General features: G+C 45.5%; 1 protein-coding gene across 1 annotated transcript in view; it reads right to left on the reverse strand.

Moving 5' to 3' along the window:
* Nucleotides 1-20309, reverse strand: part of ERI1 (exoribonuclease 1) — a 116628-nt gene that overhangs the window by 88592 nt on the left and 7727 nt on the right. The window lies entirely within an intron of this gene.

The raw sequence follows: 20309 nt of genomic DNA on the forward strand, positions 1-20309 counted from the left end.
AAACAAACAAAAATAATGTCATGAGCAATGCCAATAGCTCAACTTTACCAATGCCGAGACCATTGCATTGTAAATGCTTGTTTGATGTCCTGGCGGAGGACGTCCCAGACGTGTGGGTTTGTGACTGCTGAGAAGGTTTCCCTCTGTACTGGATGCAATTCTGGTGTCCTTCAAGTTTTGGTGACGCCTAGAATGAGCTTTGAAATGTCTTATGAATCGCTATTTGGAAGGGACACGTGGTGGGAATCCTTTCAAACAGAGGTTCACTTCCTTGTACTAAGAGTTTGTGAGGGAAGTGCGGCGGTGAACTATTGATAACTGAAGTCCCCTCCCGAGTGGGATTAGGGTAGTAATTTACTTGCAAAGGGGAAGGGGCGCCCTTAGGCCTGCCTCCCCTTTGGGAATTGGGGTGCAAACTTCAGGGGGAGGGGGCAGTAGTCTGGGTCGTCACAGCTATTTTTCACTAAAACGTTTAAAAAAAACAGAGAACTATTTTTAAGCAGAAGCTCTGCGCTCAATACATGGATGGGGGAGTGACATCACGCACCCTCTCCCCCTAGATGACATCATAGGGTAGCTGACAGCGCCTCCTGTTTGTTTCAGAGGGCACCAGTACTAGCAGGGCAGTGCCAAGGGGCACCAGCTGCCACCTCTAATGACGCCCATGGGACAATGCGATTCTGTCGGGACTTTGCTGACTGTGTGAGATGGGGGCGTATGGCCGCGGTGTGAGAGGGCGGGGAGGGGTACAGCCCACCCCCACCCAGACCACAGTCCTACCAGAAGTGTGCCCCCGTGCCAAGAGAAGCGCTGCAGGAGCGGGGGTAGGGCGGAGGGAGTGTGTGTGTGTGTGTGTGTGTGTGTGTGGGGGGGTGTGCTAATCCTGCCACTCGCCTTCTGTCTGAGGCACAGGGGGTGGGGGGGGGGGGGGGGTTGGGGGGGCAGCTCAGAGCCCCATCTGTCAGGTGCCGGACACTCGTGCCAGGTTCACACCAATAAAACCCCAATCATGGCTCCCTGACAGACGCCGCAAGGAGGCCCGTCGGTGGGGGCTCGCGCCCCCCTCCGCAGGCCTCACATTACACCAGACATGTTGTTGGACATGATATCCGCAGACAGACACTCTCACTTTTCATTTTCATGAATTATAAATCCTTCTCTGGAGCGTCCCCGCAGAGCCATCGAACCGTCCTCGGCCTCTTCCGCTTGGAAAGACGCGGAGCGTGAGCGTCCTGGAAGCGGAGGGGGTCTGAGAGGGAATCCCTGGGAGGCAGGGGTGAGGGGATGCAAGGTACACAGGCTGAAGGGTGAGTGGCACACAGGCTGTGCGTCCAGTGAGCGGAGGGTGTCAGAGAGGGAATCCATGACAGGCAGGGGTGAGTTTCCGTAAGGGCCGCGCACTTTTACCGACATCTTGGGAAGGCTGCGCCAGTGAGTTAAACGCTGTGCTGTTTCAGCTCTTCAACAACCACATTGAGCACTTAACGTGGCCATCTTGTAAGTGACTTTAGATGCTTGCGTGCGTCATAGCGTGAATTAACTGCCGCAATTGGGTCACCGTTGCAGTTTCAGCTCTTCGATTGCGTCCTCATTCACGCAACGTTCGGCCGTCTTAGAGGTACATTTTGCTACGGACACAGAAACGATGGGCCTTTCGAAGATGTGGATGGGGTCCAGGTGCGAGACGATGCAGCCTCCGGGCTGGTAATCGTTGATGACGAAGGAGATCAGGTGAGGGAGCAACGCCGGGACACCACCGCCTTTCTCAGAGGCACAGCAGAAAATGCCTCGGAGAAACGCCACGTCCTTTTCGGATTTGGGGGCGTGTTTTGCTGTTGTCTCCTCCCTGAGACTTCTCGCAAAAAACACGCCCCCTGATCCGAAAAGGACGGGGCTTCAACGGAGTGACTGGACCTCTTCTCCAGTGGCTGGCCAGCATTTAAGAGGCCAGCCAATGGAGAACAGGAGAGAAGAGGGGCGGGTGCAAGCCCCTCTTCTCAAAGTCATTAAATCTCAGAGCGAGACTGCGCAAGCGCAGCCTTCGCAGCCGAGACCTAAAAACGTGCAATAATGACTTAAAACGAGCTCCTCTTTAAGACAGGAAGTGTCTTCTCTTTCTACTTTTAAGTTAGTTTAGTTGATTTACGTTTACAAGGGGCCACATTATCGAAAGTATCCTGGGGGCGCAAAAGGCATCTGCACCCACATTTCGCACCCCTGGGGCGCATTGGTATTACAGAAGGGGCCGCAGATTTTCGAGTGGATTCTCCTGTAATCCGGTCATGATTTCAAGGGGGCATTTCATGATTTGCACAGGAGCTTGGCCCCACACAAAAGAGGGAATCCTTTGCCTCTGTGCCTGTGCTTTATTAGGAGCAAGCACAAAGGCAAAACTGACTGTGCATCACACGGTTGGTGCATATCCAGTGCCGCCCTTGAAAGAGGGGATGTGGGAGCCGATAGACCACCCCCAGATATCCCCCTGCTGGCAGGTGCAGTCACTCACTGCAACCACCAGCTAGGGGGGCGGGGGGTCCTCTGCACATTCAACACCACTAAAAACAACCAAAGTTGCAACAGGCACAGTAAAAGTAGAGTTGGTTGTTCAAAACATCTGAGTTCTCCTTTCACTGATGTGTTGCTCCTCCAGGGTGGGAGCAACTTTGGGGCTGTGCTGGAGGCAGAGCATTCATGGTCATAGGTGCAGTGGAATGGTCTGCACCCGGTGTACCCAGTATAAGGTGTGCTGTGTCGTATATCAGATCAGTGCGTCTTATCAGTGATACAGGCCCTGATTTCACTATGTAACAGGACTGCAATGGGTTTTCATTAAACCATTTCAGAAGCATATATTTTTTAGAATGAAAATATAATGTTGAGAAATAAGATGGCTTATGGAAATCTAATGATCGTACCTGAATGTAGGTATAAATGGACACAGTCACACATCCCCCTGCCGGTCGTGCAACTGGTTCAGTCTCAGCTACGGTCCTAACTTTCGGACCGCCTGTATAGTTTTACTTTTTTTAAGTTTGAGCAGTTACCTTTGTAGGAAAGGAGCACCTTGCCACTTATACAGGGATTAATTCACATCTCACTACATTCATTGATTGAACGTGATTCGCTAGTTAACAAAAATATACTTCAATGCAATGTTGCGCAAAAGAAATTCACACAACAACGGCGGACCTTTCAACCACACCGGACACACAGTTCCAGATAGTTTAGGCTTGGTGCACTTCACTTCCAATATCAGCCGCTGTATGATATTGCTACAGAGTAAAGTTCAAAACAAAATGGAATGGTGCACCCAAAAAAAGAAAAGAAAACAAATCTTCAAGTCTGTTTATAGAAAAAGTTCTTCCTTTTATTAATTCACTTTAAAATCGAAGGTCCAGCAACCAAAGCAGCCAACCAACGTGTTTCATTCAAAATCAATTGAACTTCGTCAGGGTTTATAGGTCTTGTTCAGCATTGATTTTCTTATTCCGATGTAAGAAAACAATTGAACTAATATCAATAGTTTTCTTATATTGTTGGTCATATAAAGCATCCCATCAGTCAATCAATTGCAGTGCCCTACACCAAATCCGTCAGGGACTTGAAATAAATTCCAATAGAAGAGGGGGTATTGGTATCCCCCAATCGGTACCAGTGGCGTAACTAGAGTTGAAGGGGCCCCCCTGCAAGGCACACAGAGGGGCCCCTGCTCCGGAATTAATCTGGAGCGCACCGGTGTGATTACAGTGCGGAGGGGGCCCCTGCAACTCGGGGCCCGCCGCACTGTGGGGGGACTGTGTTACGCCCCTGATCGGTACCAGAGTCAGTACTGCAATGCATCGTCAGCGTCCCGCCATCAGTTACCTTTCTAGGAAAGGAGCACCTTGCCACTTATACAGGCATTAATTTCCATCGTGCTGCTTACCAGTCTCTATCACATTTTTTAAATTGTAACCAGGTCCTTCGCCCATCCATGTGGTCATGGATGCGTGAGCATGACCATCACTTGCATGCCTAGAGGCTGCATGTGGAGAGCATAGGGCACATGGCTGTAGCGACACTGTGTACCATTGTGTATTGGCTATACATTAGTAGTACCTAAGAAGGCAGACTTTATAGAAAACCACAATACAGCAGATGTTAATTGCAAGGCCATCACCAGATCATTCCGGGGATCTGTTCTAATGGGTCAAACAGAGGGGTGTTAATTAAAAGAATCAGAGGGCCTCTTCTAAGCTAGGAGTTTACCCCTGCACCTTTCTACGCTATTGTTCTCTAGGAGAGGCTCCACCAACTGATTAACTGGTAGTTAAGTGGGGCATCCTCCCATGACCTTGTATTCTTGGTTTAGGTTATTTCGAAGAGGAGGCTGCAAGATCCCCCCCCCTCTTTTCCAGCTCACAATTGTTACAAAGACCACGAATGTAACAGTCTGCATGTAAATAGCAAAACAGTAAAACTACTCAGAACCGGTCTGCTCGAACGGTCACAGACTATCTGCAATCTGGGTATCAACATGGGACAGAAAATCCCAGTCAGTGGCCCAAAACCTACTGACCAGAAACCAGAGGTCCAACACAAGCGTTGACTGGGTTATTCCTTTTAGTTGGGGCATTGATATGAACTCCCCTTGCCTTGTTCAGGACCAGTAACCTAGGAAAAATATGGGACTAGTCTGCCAGAAGGGGTTGCATGGAACACCCTGCGGGGGAGAACAGACTGATCGCTCAGTAGGAGTTTTGAAGGTAGCCTTGCTCAAAGAAGAAGCTGCTCTGCACACGAGGATGATCTGAAGGAGCCCATGTGAGACAAACTGACCGCAGCCACTGCAACAAGGGGCAAAATATGCATCACTGCACCAAGGGTGAAATCCAAGGTGACCCTACTGTACAAGAAACTGCACTGACATCTAAGGCAGGGGGTGTGGTGTAATTTAAGAGGGTAAGCTCCACTGTGCCAATTAGTGCCAACAAATGTTTGATGTACCCGGAGACTACCAACCGCCATCCATGGACAGCACCTTCACAGCGAGTTCCTTGGCACAACCTTAAGCGGTACCCTACTGTATTTGGCCGAATCGTTTGTTACTACACCCAAGGAAGGCCCAAAGTGCAAGAACTTAAGGACAGCAGCACTGTGACGCTGACATTGACTGGAGCATCTGAGATTAACTTGAGTTTGCGAGTACCAGTGCTAGTAAAGCGGAGTGTAACCCCTCCGGTTAGGACGTAACAAGAAAGGCAACAACCCTGCCTGGTGCCTGTGTGACAGGCTACTATGCAAGGACTTCAGGAAACTGCAACAAGGACAGAGGTAGGCCTCTACTGTACCCAGGATGGGTAGAAAGTGTGTGTATCAATTTGGAGGTGTTGGGGCCTTGATATTTGGAGAGGGAGAGGGGGAGGGGGACACTTCCTGGAACACCCCTCAATATTCCCACTGAGATCTCCTCATAGGGCCAAGGCTCAGTAGCTCAAGAGACTGCTGCCGGATTACCAAGGCAACAGCTCCCACTAGTATCTTTAATAAACGCCCTTTGTTTGTTATTCACTTTCTATTTTCATTGTGCAAGTTAGCATTGAAGCACTTTGCATTTTAAACCTAAAGTACTGCCTGGGCGTTGATTTATTGATTGTTACTGGATGCACAAGGGCAGCATATCTAACCGTACATCCCCTACCCGAGTAAGCCTTGGATTGGTCAGCTTCGCTACCATGATGGTCAAGTGTTAAGGGGTGTATTTGGTGCTCAGTTGCAGGCTGAATAGGGAGGTTCGACACCAGTCACAAAATCAACAATTGATTCAGTCGGAACCCAGAAACCCGACTGCCCTAGGACTCCTGAAAAAGTTCAGACAGTGGTAAACCGAATCCATATTTACTGCTGTTACTGCCATATACATTCCTTTGTCTAGTTCTAACTTTTTAGGTGCCTTTTTTAACATGACAGAATAATAATTCACATTTAAAATCTTCAAGAAAAAGACTCACGCTGTTATAAAATGTTTTTTTAAATCAGGATAGGAAATGAGATAGTAAAAAGAATTAAAGAGTCTTAGTTCAATATCGTACACTAAAGAAAAAAAATAGACAAATTCCAAATAAAGTTGGAGAAGTGAACTGACATTACACACTGCATGCTGGAAGTGTAGCAGGATACAAACATATTTGTGTCCACTGTATCAGTTCAGGGGTTGTAGATGAAAGGACAAAACTAGTTACTGCTAAATACCTCACCTCGACACCACAGTTGTTTCTAAATGATGCATCCTCAATTAAAATGGTGTACGTGAAGCCAATATACACTTTAAACTTAACTGTGAATATTGTCAGTGTTATGATAACAGAATACGTTCGGCATCACACCACAGGGAAAAACTAAACTTAGAGATCATTCTGCTTGTGAAAGTGAATTTGTTAACTACTTAACTAAATGTCATTTAGGCTAGGAATGTGTGGGAAAACCATATACGAACACCAAGCTTCAAACATCAGAACATAAAACTACAATTAGGACATGAATTATGAAAACCTCTTTAGCTGTGCATTTTTGAATGAGAACAACTAAATTAATTCACTAAAATTTCAAGAATTCGACCGGATTATGGAAAAAGAAGAATATGTTGACAATACTAGCACACTAAGAATTATTTTTAACATAAATAGTTAAATGTTTCCCATACATATCGAATGAACATAATAGTAGAAATGAGTGAGTACTTACGAAACTGATATGAATGACATTCGAGGAAAGGGAGGTAATGTGAACACGAATAACAAACACAAATAGCTGAGGGCCTAGTCCCGAAGGAAGAACCCTTAACATTTAAAGATGAGCATGAACACCTAAGAAATCTTGAATGGAAAATGTTTAAGGATTTGAAATAAGATTTGGAAAAGGAAAGCTAAGAAATACACCACAAGGCTAAGGTGGATCTCGGCATCTTTGCATAGCATTTGTTAATAGAAACGAGGACGCACAATTTTCATATAGCACGTTGTCCGTGTGTGTTTTTGTTTTTATATTGGTTAAAAGTACAATATAGCCTTAGCATCATGGTACAATTACACACATTATGAACACCCTGCCATACGGTTAGCCGGTGTTGAACTTTGCACATTTCTCAATATTCTAGTAAGCATAGCCTCGTTTTGCAGCTGGCACACCAAAACTGCAGAGATTTGTTAAGTCAGCAGTTTACCCTAGCTTTCTGTAGCAAGTGTCAAGGTCTTTTCACATTCTTCCCTCGTCAAAGCTCTCGCCCTATGAAATGGCATTGTTCTTTCTCCCCATTTTTGACGCTTGCTGGCCATTTGCTTGTGTGACCTATTTCAAGTGCCTGCTTTCATACAGCAGATAGCAGCAGGAGAACTACAATGGGAAAAGTTCAAATAAAAGCAGTGAGGGAAATAAACCTGGCACGAAGGCTTTACCAGGAAGATGTCGACATCTTTATAGTGAACAGGTGAGTGGACAACTTTGTCCAATGTGAAAACAAATGAGAGCGCTTAATGTTTTAGCCACTATATCCCCAATAAAGTTTGCATGCAGTTTGATTCATTGACATTAACAAAAGCGACATTGTAGGTCTAAATAGCCTGTACCACAGACTGTGATAAATAACCATAACAGAGGAAATTATATTTCTAGACGAAGAACGCGAAGGGCAAAGAAAAAACATTAATGGGTAAGCTTTCACTCCTGAAATGAAACCTAGTTAAAATATAAAACACATCGCAATCATTTGAAATTAAAAGAACACATTGGATTTCTTCTTATCCTATTTGAAAAACCAAACATCCAAGGACAAGTCAAGATATTTCACCCATTGAAATGTCAACATAGTATTCTAATCATGTATTGGGCAAGAGAGGCTAAAACCCCGATGTGTGAAGATCAGAAGATAATATTCGCACAAGATCTTACAAAAGAGACTATTAAGAAAAAAGACGCTTTCCTTGATGCAAGACCTCAAATGAGACCACATAGAATGAGATTTGGCTTCACTGGCCCCTCAAAAACGATAGTCACATATAGGGATGAGTCACATAATGTTTTGGAACTTAATGCTTTACAGAAATTATTTTTTGATAGTGTTGATAACGAAACAGTCACTTGAAATGGGGATCAAGGGAGTCCAAATTATTTCTGAACTGTACTGAAGAAATAAAGTCAAAGAGTACTTAAGTGAGACCCTATTATTTTAAATGCTGATGTTATTAGCTAGTTGGGTGTAAATAAGAAGATACATTACTGAGATGATATTGTACATTGAAAATCTCAAAGAAACTATTGATTGGAGAGCGAGGTTTTCTTGTTTGAGGTTTGTTAAATCCTCCTCACTGTTCTACATACTGGTAGGTAAAGGATGGCAGGTGTGAAGATACGGCTAATTTATCCTTCGGACTGTTCCTAAAATAGCGTTTATCTTCTGAATATACAGTGCTTCAAATAGGACCTCTCCTGATTTGTTAACTATCTGTCGTAGTCTTCACCTTGTATATTATTTCTTCGACTCATATTCCATATCTATGCAGTGTACAAGCTGACCTTAATATACATACATATATTAACTATAACACACCAGAATGATAAAGCCACGTACCATTCAGACACAGTGGGTGAGACTCACTTACAAGAATGGGAAAAAATAATTCCTGAACACTATACCTTTGACACAAAAGAATAGGAAACTTGCCAAAGTGGTTAAAAGATCCTATGAACAAATACAGGCTGAAAAGTGGCTGCTAATTTTAGAGTGACATGAGGAGGCCAACAGACACAAACATGAATCCCAAGTTGGTTGTATGAAATTGGCATTGGAGAAGCTGGAATATACAGAAGTTACCTTAGATACAGATTTAGGCCTTGGGCTCCTACAGCTCCCCCTCCTCCATATTTTTTCCCCCAAATCACAGATTCCCAAGAGAGGGAAAGCATGAACTACATGGAGGATTTATTGGATGTTTTCCTTATTCCTACTACATAAGCACCTGGATCAGAGCAGGGCCTGCAGGTCTGCTAGCAAATGGAGTAATTGACAGCAGAGAATCAGGCAGGGATACAGATTCCACTACTGTGGAGCAGTCTAGACCAAGAGTGCGTTTGATCCCAGCTCATAGTAGAGCTTCCTGCGAGCGCATCCCACCACTACTTGAGAAAATCTAACAAGGACTGCAGACCTACTAGCTGGGATACGCTTCCCCAAAGAGGGGGAAGAAGCCTCCCTTCAACTCTAGTTATGTAGACCACAAGCATGCACCCCGCCCGTTCCTCATAGCTTTCTTTCTGTGAGACTACTTTGTTCCAAGGAGCGGAGTCACTGTCCGTATGTTTCTTGGACTCCCTCTGATTTAATGAACATTACAAAACAGTTCATCAATATTAGATAACAATTCCTCACAGAAATAGATGGGGTTTTAAGTGTGTTTTTACTTGTACACATCAAACTGGACGGAACCAACTGCTGCAGTTAGTGATACTCCCTGTGAAGGGAGAGAACGATTGGTTGAAAATTCTGCAACACTGAGATGGGACAGCAGGAATAATGGGTTCCTTAACACACCAAAGAATGAGTTGCTGAATGCTGTTTCAAATGTATGCCTGGTGAGACCGGATTAGAAAAACATTTCAAATTGCTAAACATAATAAGGGTGATTCAGGTTCATGGAAGTGTTTGAAAGATATCCGGGCATTGCCCGTCCAATGGATATGATTTAGAAGGCTGTAAGTACTGCCTTTGTGCAGGGATTGTTGCCAAATGTGGGAAGTCAAGTGATGGCAATATGTATTGGACGGCAAACTAAAAAGCTAGCAGAATTAATGACAGTTGCAAATAGCTGTGGGGCTTTCAAAAAGAAAATGTTGAATCAAAACCAATATTTTGGAACTTACAGAATATGTAGCAGAGTGTGAAGAGGAGAGTGTGGGAGCCCTTGCGAACGGGTGGGGGGACAAGGTTAGCCAAACAAGAGGGAGCCAGGGGAAGGAAGAGTGAGGAGAGGCAATAGGATAAGGCTCAGGCACAGAAGAGTAACGTCTTGCCTGGGGTAATTGGGAATCAATTTCCCTAACGATGTTTCAAACGTACCTGCTCTTGATGACTCGTCCAAATTTAACCAGATCACTCAGAAACGTTATCCTTAATTTGGGACAGCCTGAGTGGTTCCGACAATGCCCAGAATATGCTGACTCTGTAGAACAAGAAAGTCCCCATGCCAAGTGCATGATAAATAGTAAATGCACCATCTGCCTTATTGATACTGGTGCCAGCTGCTCTATTTTGAAAACCACTGAATAACCTTCATTACTTCTCTCTGGCTTGTTCATAAATGAAGTTGATATTTCAGATCTGTGGGTTCCCACCACATTTCTGATCCTGTATCAATCACCCTTTGCCTCATTAAAGATAAGCATGTTTTCTTGATAAGTACTACCTCACCAGGCAATCTACTGTATTAGGACATATTGTGCAAATAAAAAAACTGATCTGCACATCCAATGGAGTCTACCTCAACAAACTCGAACACCGTGAAAGCAAGATGTTGGCACTGTTTTTCTGAGAATACCAATTGTCAACCTACTACAAATAGTACATATCTTAACCAAGATCTAACAAATTTACTTTCTGAGGTCCCCTTCAAGTTGCGGTTCACAAGAGCCAATAATAAGGGCTTTATCAGGGACCCCGTGAAATTCAGAATCAACCCACTCAAAAATCTGCCTTGTATTTCTCAGTATCTACTAAGCCCAGAGGCTGTGGCAGCCTGGTTCCGACTGACAACAGATGCAATACCCAGATTCTTCCTAGAAAAAAAAAAAAAGACAAGAAAGACCAACATATACAGAGTGTTCAACATCTCCAGGCTATCATTGGGATTATCCCTAGCATACACACACACATGCACCTTATGTTGCCTATTAATCAGTTGTGATATTGTTTTTGTGCCTGCTTGAAGTGCATTAAAACCTTATTACATAACACGTTGGATGGCGTTGCCCCGGTCTCTGGCAGGCTGAGCGTTGCTCATAAAAATGGTGATACTTCTGCAATTTCTGTACCTATTTCTCAATATCCCTTACCACCCTGGACGGGTCTTTTTTGCCACACTGCACTCTGAACTCATACGATTATTGTGGGGGGGGGGGGGAAAGCAGTCACGACTGAAATGGTCAATATTAACCAGGCCGTATGAGCAGGGTGGTTTAGATGTCCCCGACTATGAGGTCTATTTTTTAAGCGCTCAAGCGTGCTATGCCAATTACTGGGTGTATCCTCCACGATATATGCCTCAAGTGGCAGTAGAAGATTGGCTTGCGGATCCAGTACCCCTTAGTGGCATCATATATGGTCCAGTGCGCACACGAGCAGCACCTCCCACCACCATCACTAGTACGGTTGAGGCATGGCATCAGATAACAGCCCTCCTAGGTGCGTCGTTCCTTTACTCCCCTAGGCTACCGCTCTCACATCACCCTAATTTGTCACTATTGCAGGAGAAGGGGTTCCAAGACCTATGTAAGCACGCACATATTAGTACATGGGGAGATCTTTTTCATGAGGGAACTTTCCGTACGTCAGAGCAGTTCCTGCAGGACGTGGCGCACACACCTCTGGATGTTTTCTTATATGTAAGACTGCGACAAGGTATGCGGTCGATCCGCCCAGATTTTCCCCGGGAACCTGAGTGCTTGGAGCCCTTGCATCAGATGTTGCGATCCGGTGATGGCAGGCATCTAGTGTCAGGATTATACACTACAATACGAGCACATAAGACGGGAGTAGATAGTCCGTCCCGAATACATTGGGGGGAAGAATTGGAGAGCGAAGTTACTGATGAACAGTGGCAATATTGCTGGCTGCAGACTGCACAGATATCGGCCAGCAGCAGGCTCCGCACAATACATTATAAGTTCCTGCACCACTTATATTATAAGCCGGTAAGGAAGTTGCGTTTTAAAATTAGCTGACAACGATAAATGTGAGAGATGTAGATGGCCAGGGGCGGGCTTCCTGCATTTAGACTGGGAATGCGAGAGAATACAGAAGTATTGGGAACAGGTGTTTGTAGCATTGGAGGACATGATAAATAGTCAACTAGACAGAGATCCAGTCCTTGCGCTCCTGGGGTACACGGCACAGATACCCAAAAAGTACAGGAAATATGTCGCTATATCACTCTTACTGGCAAAGCGAAAGGTTGCCTGCAGATGGGGTAGAGGTCGGACCCCGTAATTCAAGGAATGGCTGGCAGATCTAATATATTGCCAAGAGCAGACTAACACCTACGCTGAGTTACTACCACAGGCCTCTCAACCCAAGGACATATGGGGGGCGTTGGCGCGATACCTCCTCTCACATGGTCCCGAGGGGGATGTTGCCTCGCCGCGGCCGCATGACGTTGAAGGGGGCGCAGGGTAGAAGATGAACCTCTTTTTCTTTCTATGGATTCATACTACATGGCTGGACAGGTTTAGAATAGATACTAGCCAAAAGGGGTCTCATTGGTCTTTTGTGAACCTGGGAAATGTCACTGAAGATTCTGTGTCTGTTGTACCTTCAAGCGGTGCATGCGAGACGTCTCGCTTGTGTTCTTGGTTCTCTTGTACCATCGATATCTGCTTGACTGTGTTACTGTGCCTGTGATGCTAATCACGAGATATGTATTGGAAACCGACTAAAACTGATAGAAAATGTTTTACTGTACCTGCTGAAAATATGGTGTCGTTTTGCTCTGTAATGATGTAAAATCATAAATAAAGTTAATAAAATAAAGAAAATAAAAAACCTTATTACACATTTTAAATGAACTACCATTCTACTATCCTGCGTTGTACACTGCACATTTTAGCTTAACCAATCTAGGACGCATAACCTCGTTTTAAAGTTGCCACATAGAAGTGGGAATTCGAGAAAGTAGCAGAGTCTGCCTTTTGCTCAAGACAATAGTAAGAGTCCTGAAATGCTAATTCCCGTCTAGCTGCACGTGACAAGTGATGACCAAAGAGTACAAAATGGCCGAAAATGGCGACAAAGGTAAACAAACCAATAAATATATTAATTCCCATTAGATAGTGACTTATACACAGAAAAAACAATTAAATAACTTTAAAAATGCCAACCATCAATAATTCAGGCAATGCTTTTAGATATTATTTAAGCACACTATTATGTCTAGTACAAGCACTATTTTACTATTGGACATTTACTTGCACGTTCAGCAACTTTCTTTGACATTAATGGACATATACATATATATATACACACACATATATATATATATATACACATATATTCACTTAAAAAACCATAGGTTTCACACATGTTATAGTTAGGTGGACATTTCACTCGTAAAAAAACCAATGAAATTCCCCCGTTATAGTAAGGTCAGATAACTATAACTCGCGCGCCCGCAATCCTGTGCTCATGACGTCACATATTACATCACTCATGACATGGTCAGTGGCATCACTGATGACATCATCCTTGTGATAGAGTGGCGGTCGCGCGAGTTATAGTTATCTGACCTAACTATAACGGGGGAATTTCATTTGTTTTTTACGAGTGAAATGTCCACCTAACTAGAACATGTGTGAAACCTATGGTTTTTTAAGTGAATTTGCAAGGTTTTTTAAATGCTAATTCCTAACAATAACGTGTGTGAAACCTATGGTTTTTTAAGTGAATTTGTACGTTTTTTTAAATGCTAAGTTATGTATGGTTTTTTTTTTTTTTTAAAGGTTTTTCACCGTGCGCGCACCCCGCGATTTAAAAAAAAAAAAATGTTTTTTCACCCTTCGGGGTCCTTTAGGGACCCCCTGACAAAAGCTAGGGGGTCAGGAACTCTCTACCCTGCCCCCTTTTCACGTTCGCCACCTCTATTTTGCACTCTCGCACCCACAACAAACAAAATGGCGGCCGACACTTCCTGATTTCGACCGATTCGAACGTTGACTGACATGTAACCACCAATCAGAATTACGCTCGCGCACGTTAGGGTGCGCGCACTGTGCGCGCACGGTGCGCGGCTATAGATATTTATGTGCTTTAACTGCAATTTTCTCAGGAAATACTGAACAGATTTACTCCATACATGCAAAAGGCAAATGCCTGACCTGAGGACTACCTCTCTGCCAAATTTCAAGTAATTCTGTTCAGCCGTTCGGGCTGTACCTTCGACTAAAGGTCCTATGGAAAAATGCATGGGGAAAACGCGTTTTGGGACCCCCTTTTTTCTCGGCCCCTGCTTCACGAATCACCCCGAGACTTTCAGGGTAGGAGCTGAGCGGAGCGCCCCATTAGTTTTGAAAATTTCACGAGGATTCGTCAACCGGCGCCAAAGTTATTCAAAATAGAATTTTCAGATTTCCTATGGAAACACGGTCCTAACTATAACTATCTACTGGCGACCGCCAGTAGATAATTATATATACATACACACACACACACACACACACACACATACATACACAAAGACAAACTTTACAAAACAGTCAGTCACTGAACAAGACATTCACTACCTTTTTTAATATTTTCTTGTTTCTCAGTGTTCATTCATGTTTTCAAGATCTGATCCACCAGGTGGTAGTCGAACAGCTAGCAAAGAATTGTAATAAAAGCCAGTCTACATGGAATGTGATGCCTAGCGCAAGGGCAATCCAAACTGTTTTTTAGTTCATAGACACCACCACTGAACAGGGTTCACGGGTTAAGGCCTCCTCACAAAGACAAATATGTTGTCTCGTCACTCAAATGATAAAGATATAGACTGCTTGAAATGAATGTGGATCGGTTCCTAAAAGCTCAAATTGAAATCCAGAACTGACTGCTTACATCGTATGTGGCACTCCACAACCTTACAGTGCAACCCGTGTGTGTCAAGTGAAGCCACTTTGAGATGAATGTTCCTCATAAGAGAGACAGCTGTGGAATGTCAAGACATGACATTCTACATAAATTACACCACACATACATAATTGAAGTACAACACACTGCCATGGTCTTGCATCAACAAAACCACTGCAGCAGGAGTGGGTTTGCAGCACGCACTCGCAAGTATCACGAGAACCATATTTTCACTGAGCAGGTAAAACAGGACCTAGCTGTGAAAAAGACAGAGACTGTCTTAAGAACCTTAGACTTTATCTCAGTGAATTTGTGTTGGGACGGACTGTTGAAATGATCTATGCATTAGTCAGCTGGGTCTCCAGAGTGAACAGCACCTGTGTCTAATCAAAGGCTATGCCCATACTACTTACATTGGACTGCAGACATTAGGAGAACTCTTAGAGGAGAAAAGGGACACCCTAAGGTGTATCGCTTCACTGTGATTCATAGATGAGATTACAGCCCTTTAATTCAATCCCTACTTGAGCTGTGTATTCTCTCTTTTTGCTCTGATTAAAGTACTTTCTAAGATCAGCCCTAGGCTGGACAATACCAGACTGTGTCTGTTGGGTTCTCAGTTCAACACTATCTCCCTAAGCAGCCTCTGACTTTTGGCCTAGCTATGAGAGTCGAGTGTGGAAGGGGTGCACTTGGCCCAGTTTGCAAAGCCATAAGAGTACAAACCTGAGGATGTCAGTGGCAAATGACTGCAACAACCACAGTTGTGGTCTAGAAGTCCCCTTCTGCCCTGTGGTTCTCCGAATAGGGACTGACAATCAGTTACTGAACATTTTATAAAATGTATAATACCAACTCTGTATTTGTCCTGCCACGCTGGTTAAGGTTACATGATCTTTGTTATTCAGAAATTAGGCAAGATAGAGGTGCATGGCTCACATCCAACTCATTAACCTCTTCAGTGCCCATGACGAGATAGTCTCGTCATGGAGCACGGTTGCGCTGTGCCCATGACGAGACTATCTCGTCATGAACCCCACCCACTAGTGCAACGCCCGGCACAGGAGGGGGAAAGGGCGTGGCACTGAAGGGGTTAAGGCCGTTCTGGATTGAGTCCAATATGTGCATCCATTTGCACTCAGACATTCAATATAGCCTCAATGTTGCCCCCTCTGACCCCAGTGTTGCCTTTTCCACCACCAGCCATTTCAAGTCTTCAGGAGTGTGTTGTGCACTACGGAAGTGTTCTACAAGGGGAGCACCTTGGACCCCGCAGACGATCCTGCTACAATGCTGGAGTATGCAGGTTTTGACTTTCTGCTGTGTTTGGCCCACATATAGCAACCTGCGGGGGCAAATATGTGGAGGATTTTAAATCAATAGTGTGTTGCTTATACCTGAACTGTTTCGTCTGGATAGTCATCTTGCAAGCCTTACAATGGCTACATTTGTAGTGTCCAAGGGTTAGTGGCAACCCCCACATTGACTGGATAGTTCAATTGGTGGATCCAAAAGTGAGCGTACCACATGGTTCTTAAGAAAGAGTGCATAGGTGGATCCCACTGTTCCAAGTTGTCCACGATTAGACCCCAATTTTGGTTAATGATCTTCCTGATCGCAGGACTACGAGTTGAGAATGAAGTGACACATATCATCCTCTATGAAATATCCTGTTCTCTCACTTTAGGTGTTAGCAGTGTTTCTCTACGAGTGAACCACGCTCTCTTGCGTGCTTTTGTCACCAATCTCTTCGGCTAGCCCCTTGTGGTAAGGCGATCGTTCAATCTGCGACTCCAACATGTAATCTTCTTTCCTAGAGCAACTGCGTTGAATCCTCAGGAATTGCCCGAAAGGCAAGTTGTCCCTTAGGCCCCTCGGGTGGTGGCTATTATATAGGTGCAATGAATTGCGTTCCTCAGGCTTCCAATACAATGTTGTGTATAGTAAGTTATTCTCTGTTTGGATGGTAATATCCAGGAAATCGATTGTGGCAGAGTCTGAATGTATTGTGAGCTGAATATCCTCACTCCTCTGGTTGAGCCATGTATGGAAATCGCCCAATGTTAGTGCGTCCCCGGTCCAACCATCAGGACGTCATCTATGTATCGCCTCCACAGCGTCACGTGGGCATTGTACGGGTTGTTAGTTACAAACACATAGGAGTTCTCGAAATGGTCCATGTAAATGATCACCAGGTCTGGAGCAAAGCTTGCCCCCATGGCTACTCCCTTTGTTTGGAGGTAGAAGTCGCCTTGAAAGTAAAAGAAATTGTGCATCATGGCAATTTTGAGCAGTTGAATAATGAAATCTGTTGGTACCCCCATAGGGGCCGTTCTTTGATCCATGGCTATCTTCATGACCTCAAGGGCTGGTCCTTGTGGTATGCTTGTATAGAGTGACACAATGTCGAAGGTCACTAAAAGTTGTTTGGTAGGGTCAAAGGGTTGTTGATCCACGAGATTGATGGTCTCTCTTAAATATGCCCTCGTCTTTTCTGCTATAGGAAGAAGTCCACGCATTTATATGGCTCAAGTAAGGAACCACATCCCGATACGGTGGGTCGTCCTGGCGGGTCATGCATGTTCTTATGTATCTTTGGTAGGGTGTGTATCGTGGGGAGGCAAGGTGGTTTCTGATTTAAAAAATTGGAACTCCAACTCCTTACTGGCCTCGTCTCGCTTGGGGAGACACAGGACGCTGTCCCCCACGGGGGCTCACATTGGTTGACCTTGCCTAGAGTGGTTGGCTGGGAGATGGAGCACTTTCCTCTTTCTCCACATTTAGTCACTTAGTTTTTGGGTTGGGCGACAGGCACTCTGCAAGTTACTTCATGGGTAGTTCAAGGCCCGGTGTGCAGGGGAGCAGGGAGGGGGGGTGGTTGGCGTTGGGAGTGGGTGGGGGTTTTGTTTGTATTTGTTCGATCGGCAGCATTAACTGAGATGACTTTCAGAGGCAAGCTCGTACTTAACACTACCGATGGATACGCAGTGGGATAGGAGTTTCACCCTGATGAGTTGGAACGTCAATGGGCTTGGTGACAGGGTTAAATACACCTTAGTCCTCCAGTATCTTAAACGCCACTCCCCAGATGTTGTTTTTCTACAAGAGACATCTCGTGGGTAACTCCTGTAGGGCCTTAAACAGATGGGGGTACAAGCTGATAGCTCATTCTGGTTTCACATCCGGATCCAGGGGGGTGGGAATCCTTTTTAAAAACCCTTTTACCTTCCACATACAAGTAATGCACACCGATGAATGGAGCAGGTATGTCACGGTGACGGGCCAGTGAGTGGGCGGTACACTCACCTTGATATCGGTATATGTGCCACCGGGCCTGCAGACGTAGACCTTCGCTGACCTAGGGACCCATTTGCTTTCCCTCCCCGAGGGTCTCCTATTGGTGGGAGGTGATTTTAATGCTGTTGGCTCGTGCTAACTTGATCGTTTGGACCCAATGGCCTGCCCATCGAGCTGTATAAGCTGCGTCCCGATGGCCTCGCCCCGTTTCTCCGATCCATGTTTGAGGAGAGCAGACGTGTGGGTGTTGTTCCTCCGGATCAGAGGCTGGCATCCCTTGTCGTCATCCACAAGGAAGGGAAACCCAGAAATAAATGCACCTCCTACAGACTGATCTCCCTCTTGAATGCAGAACCCAAGATTCTTGCCAAACTCCTAGCCACATGGCTTTCTTGGTGATAACAACTTTGGTTCACCCAGATCAGTCGGGCTTCATGCCCCACCGCAACACGGCCCTCAATCTGCACAGGGTCCACGGAGTGTTGGGGAGAGTAGACACTGTCGACGAGCCTGCGGTGATAGTGTCGCTAGACGCCTCCATGGTCTTCGATACCATGGAGTGGTCATACCTACTTGCAGTTCTTGCCAAAATGGGGTTTGGACCGGTCTTCATGTCATGGATTGGACTTCTTTATTCGGCACCTATGGCTCAGGTGATAGTTAATAATAAGCGATCAGACCCTTTTCAGCTGCACCGCGGGACCAGACAGGGATGCCCCTTGTCCCCCCTGTTCTTTTCCCTCGCCCTGGAGCCGTTAGCGGCCTGGATCCGCGCGGACCTGATTATTCGTGGAATGCGGTGGTCGACAGGCTGGGAGGACCGAATCTCGCTCTATGCGGACGACGTTCTACTCTATTTAACCTCCCCCCAAAAAATCTCTAATATGTGTGCTGGATATCTTCACAATATTTGGCAAGTACTCGGGCTATACAATCAACTGGAGGAAGTCGCTCATATATGTACTGGGAGGCGCAACACCCCCCTTGCCAAAGGATTGCCAATGCAGACAGTGAGGGATGGCTTCCGCTATCTAGGGGTTTTTATTACCGCTGACCCTAAACTCAGGTATGAACGTAACCTGGTCCCACCCCTGCAGCGCCTTAGGAGGGATGTGTCCTGTTGAAAGGCCTTACCGCTCTCGCTATTGGGCAGAGCGGCACTATTTAAAATGAGGTCACTGCCCCGGCTACTATACGCTCTACAAAATTATCCAGATCCAGTCCCAACAAAATATATTTCAGGGAAATAGAGGGGTTGCAAAGAGAACTATTCTGGGAAGGGAGGCCCAGGATAGCGCTTAACAAATTGGTCCTCAACTGGTACGATGGTGGCATTAGTCTCCCCAACATTCGTAGGTATTATTGAGCGTCCCACCTAGCGCCTATTAATGTACGTATCGCCACCCAGATGACCCAGCTTTTATGATGGACGATTGGCTACTGCCTGGGGTGAATTTTATCAGAGCCTTATATTCCAACCCCCGGGGACTCTCCCTCACGGGCCCCACCAAACACTCTGTCGCTATTTGGCATTCGGTCAATAAGAGCCTAGGTTGGGACTGGAAACTCACACTGGTTACGCCTCTGTGGGATTCTGAATTGTTGGGTAGCCTCTGGTCCATTGAGGGCTTTGATAAGTGGGATTTGATCGGCGTATCTCGCCTGGGCGATCTATGGATTAAGGGCGCTGTGGTCCCCTTTGCCACGCTTCAACAACAGTATGAACTCTCCACCACGAAATTATTCCGATACACGCAGATTAGACATGCCATTACCACTGCCCTACAGAAAGGCACAACCCCCCAGAATCATCGCCACTGGAGGATCGTTTGCTGGACGGCTATCTACCCCAAAAAGTGATCTCCCTCACATACAAGAAATTGATTAAAAATACCCCTGATCCTCTAGGACACATGCGAGAGTGTTGGGAAAGAGATGGTTTAGAATTTGACGACGAGGAGTGGCGGGAAGCGGTTGCCTCACCCCAGGGGGGGGGCAATCCCGGCACGTCTGCGATTGGTCCAACTTAAGATACTCCACCGAACATATGTCACTCGGCCACAGCTAATTCAATGGGGAGGGGTGACCGGGGTGATTGCAGGCGCCGTTGTGAGCACACGGGTACCTTCATCCACATAATTTGGGAATGGGACCAGATACAACAGTA

This window comes from Triturus cristatus, chromosome 2_2, assembly GCF_964204655.1.
Source record: "Triturus cristatus chromosome 2_2, aTriCri1.1, whole genome shotgun sequence".
Classification (NCBI taxonomy): Eukaryota; Metazoa; Chordata; class Amphibia; order Caudata; family Salamandridae; genus Triturus; species Triturus cristatus.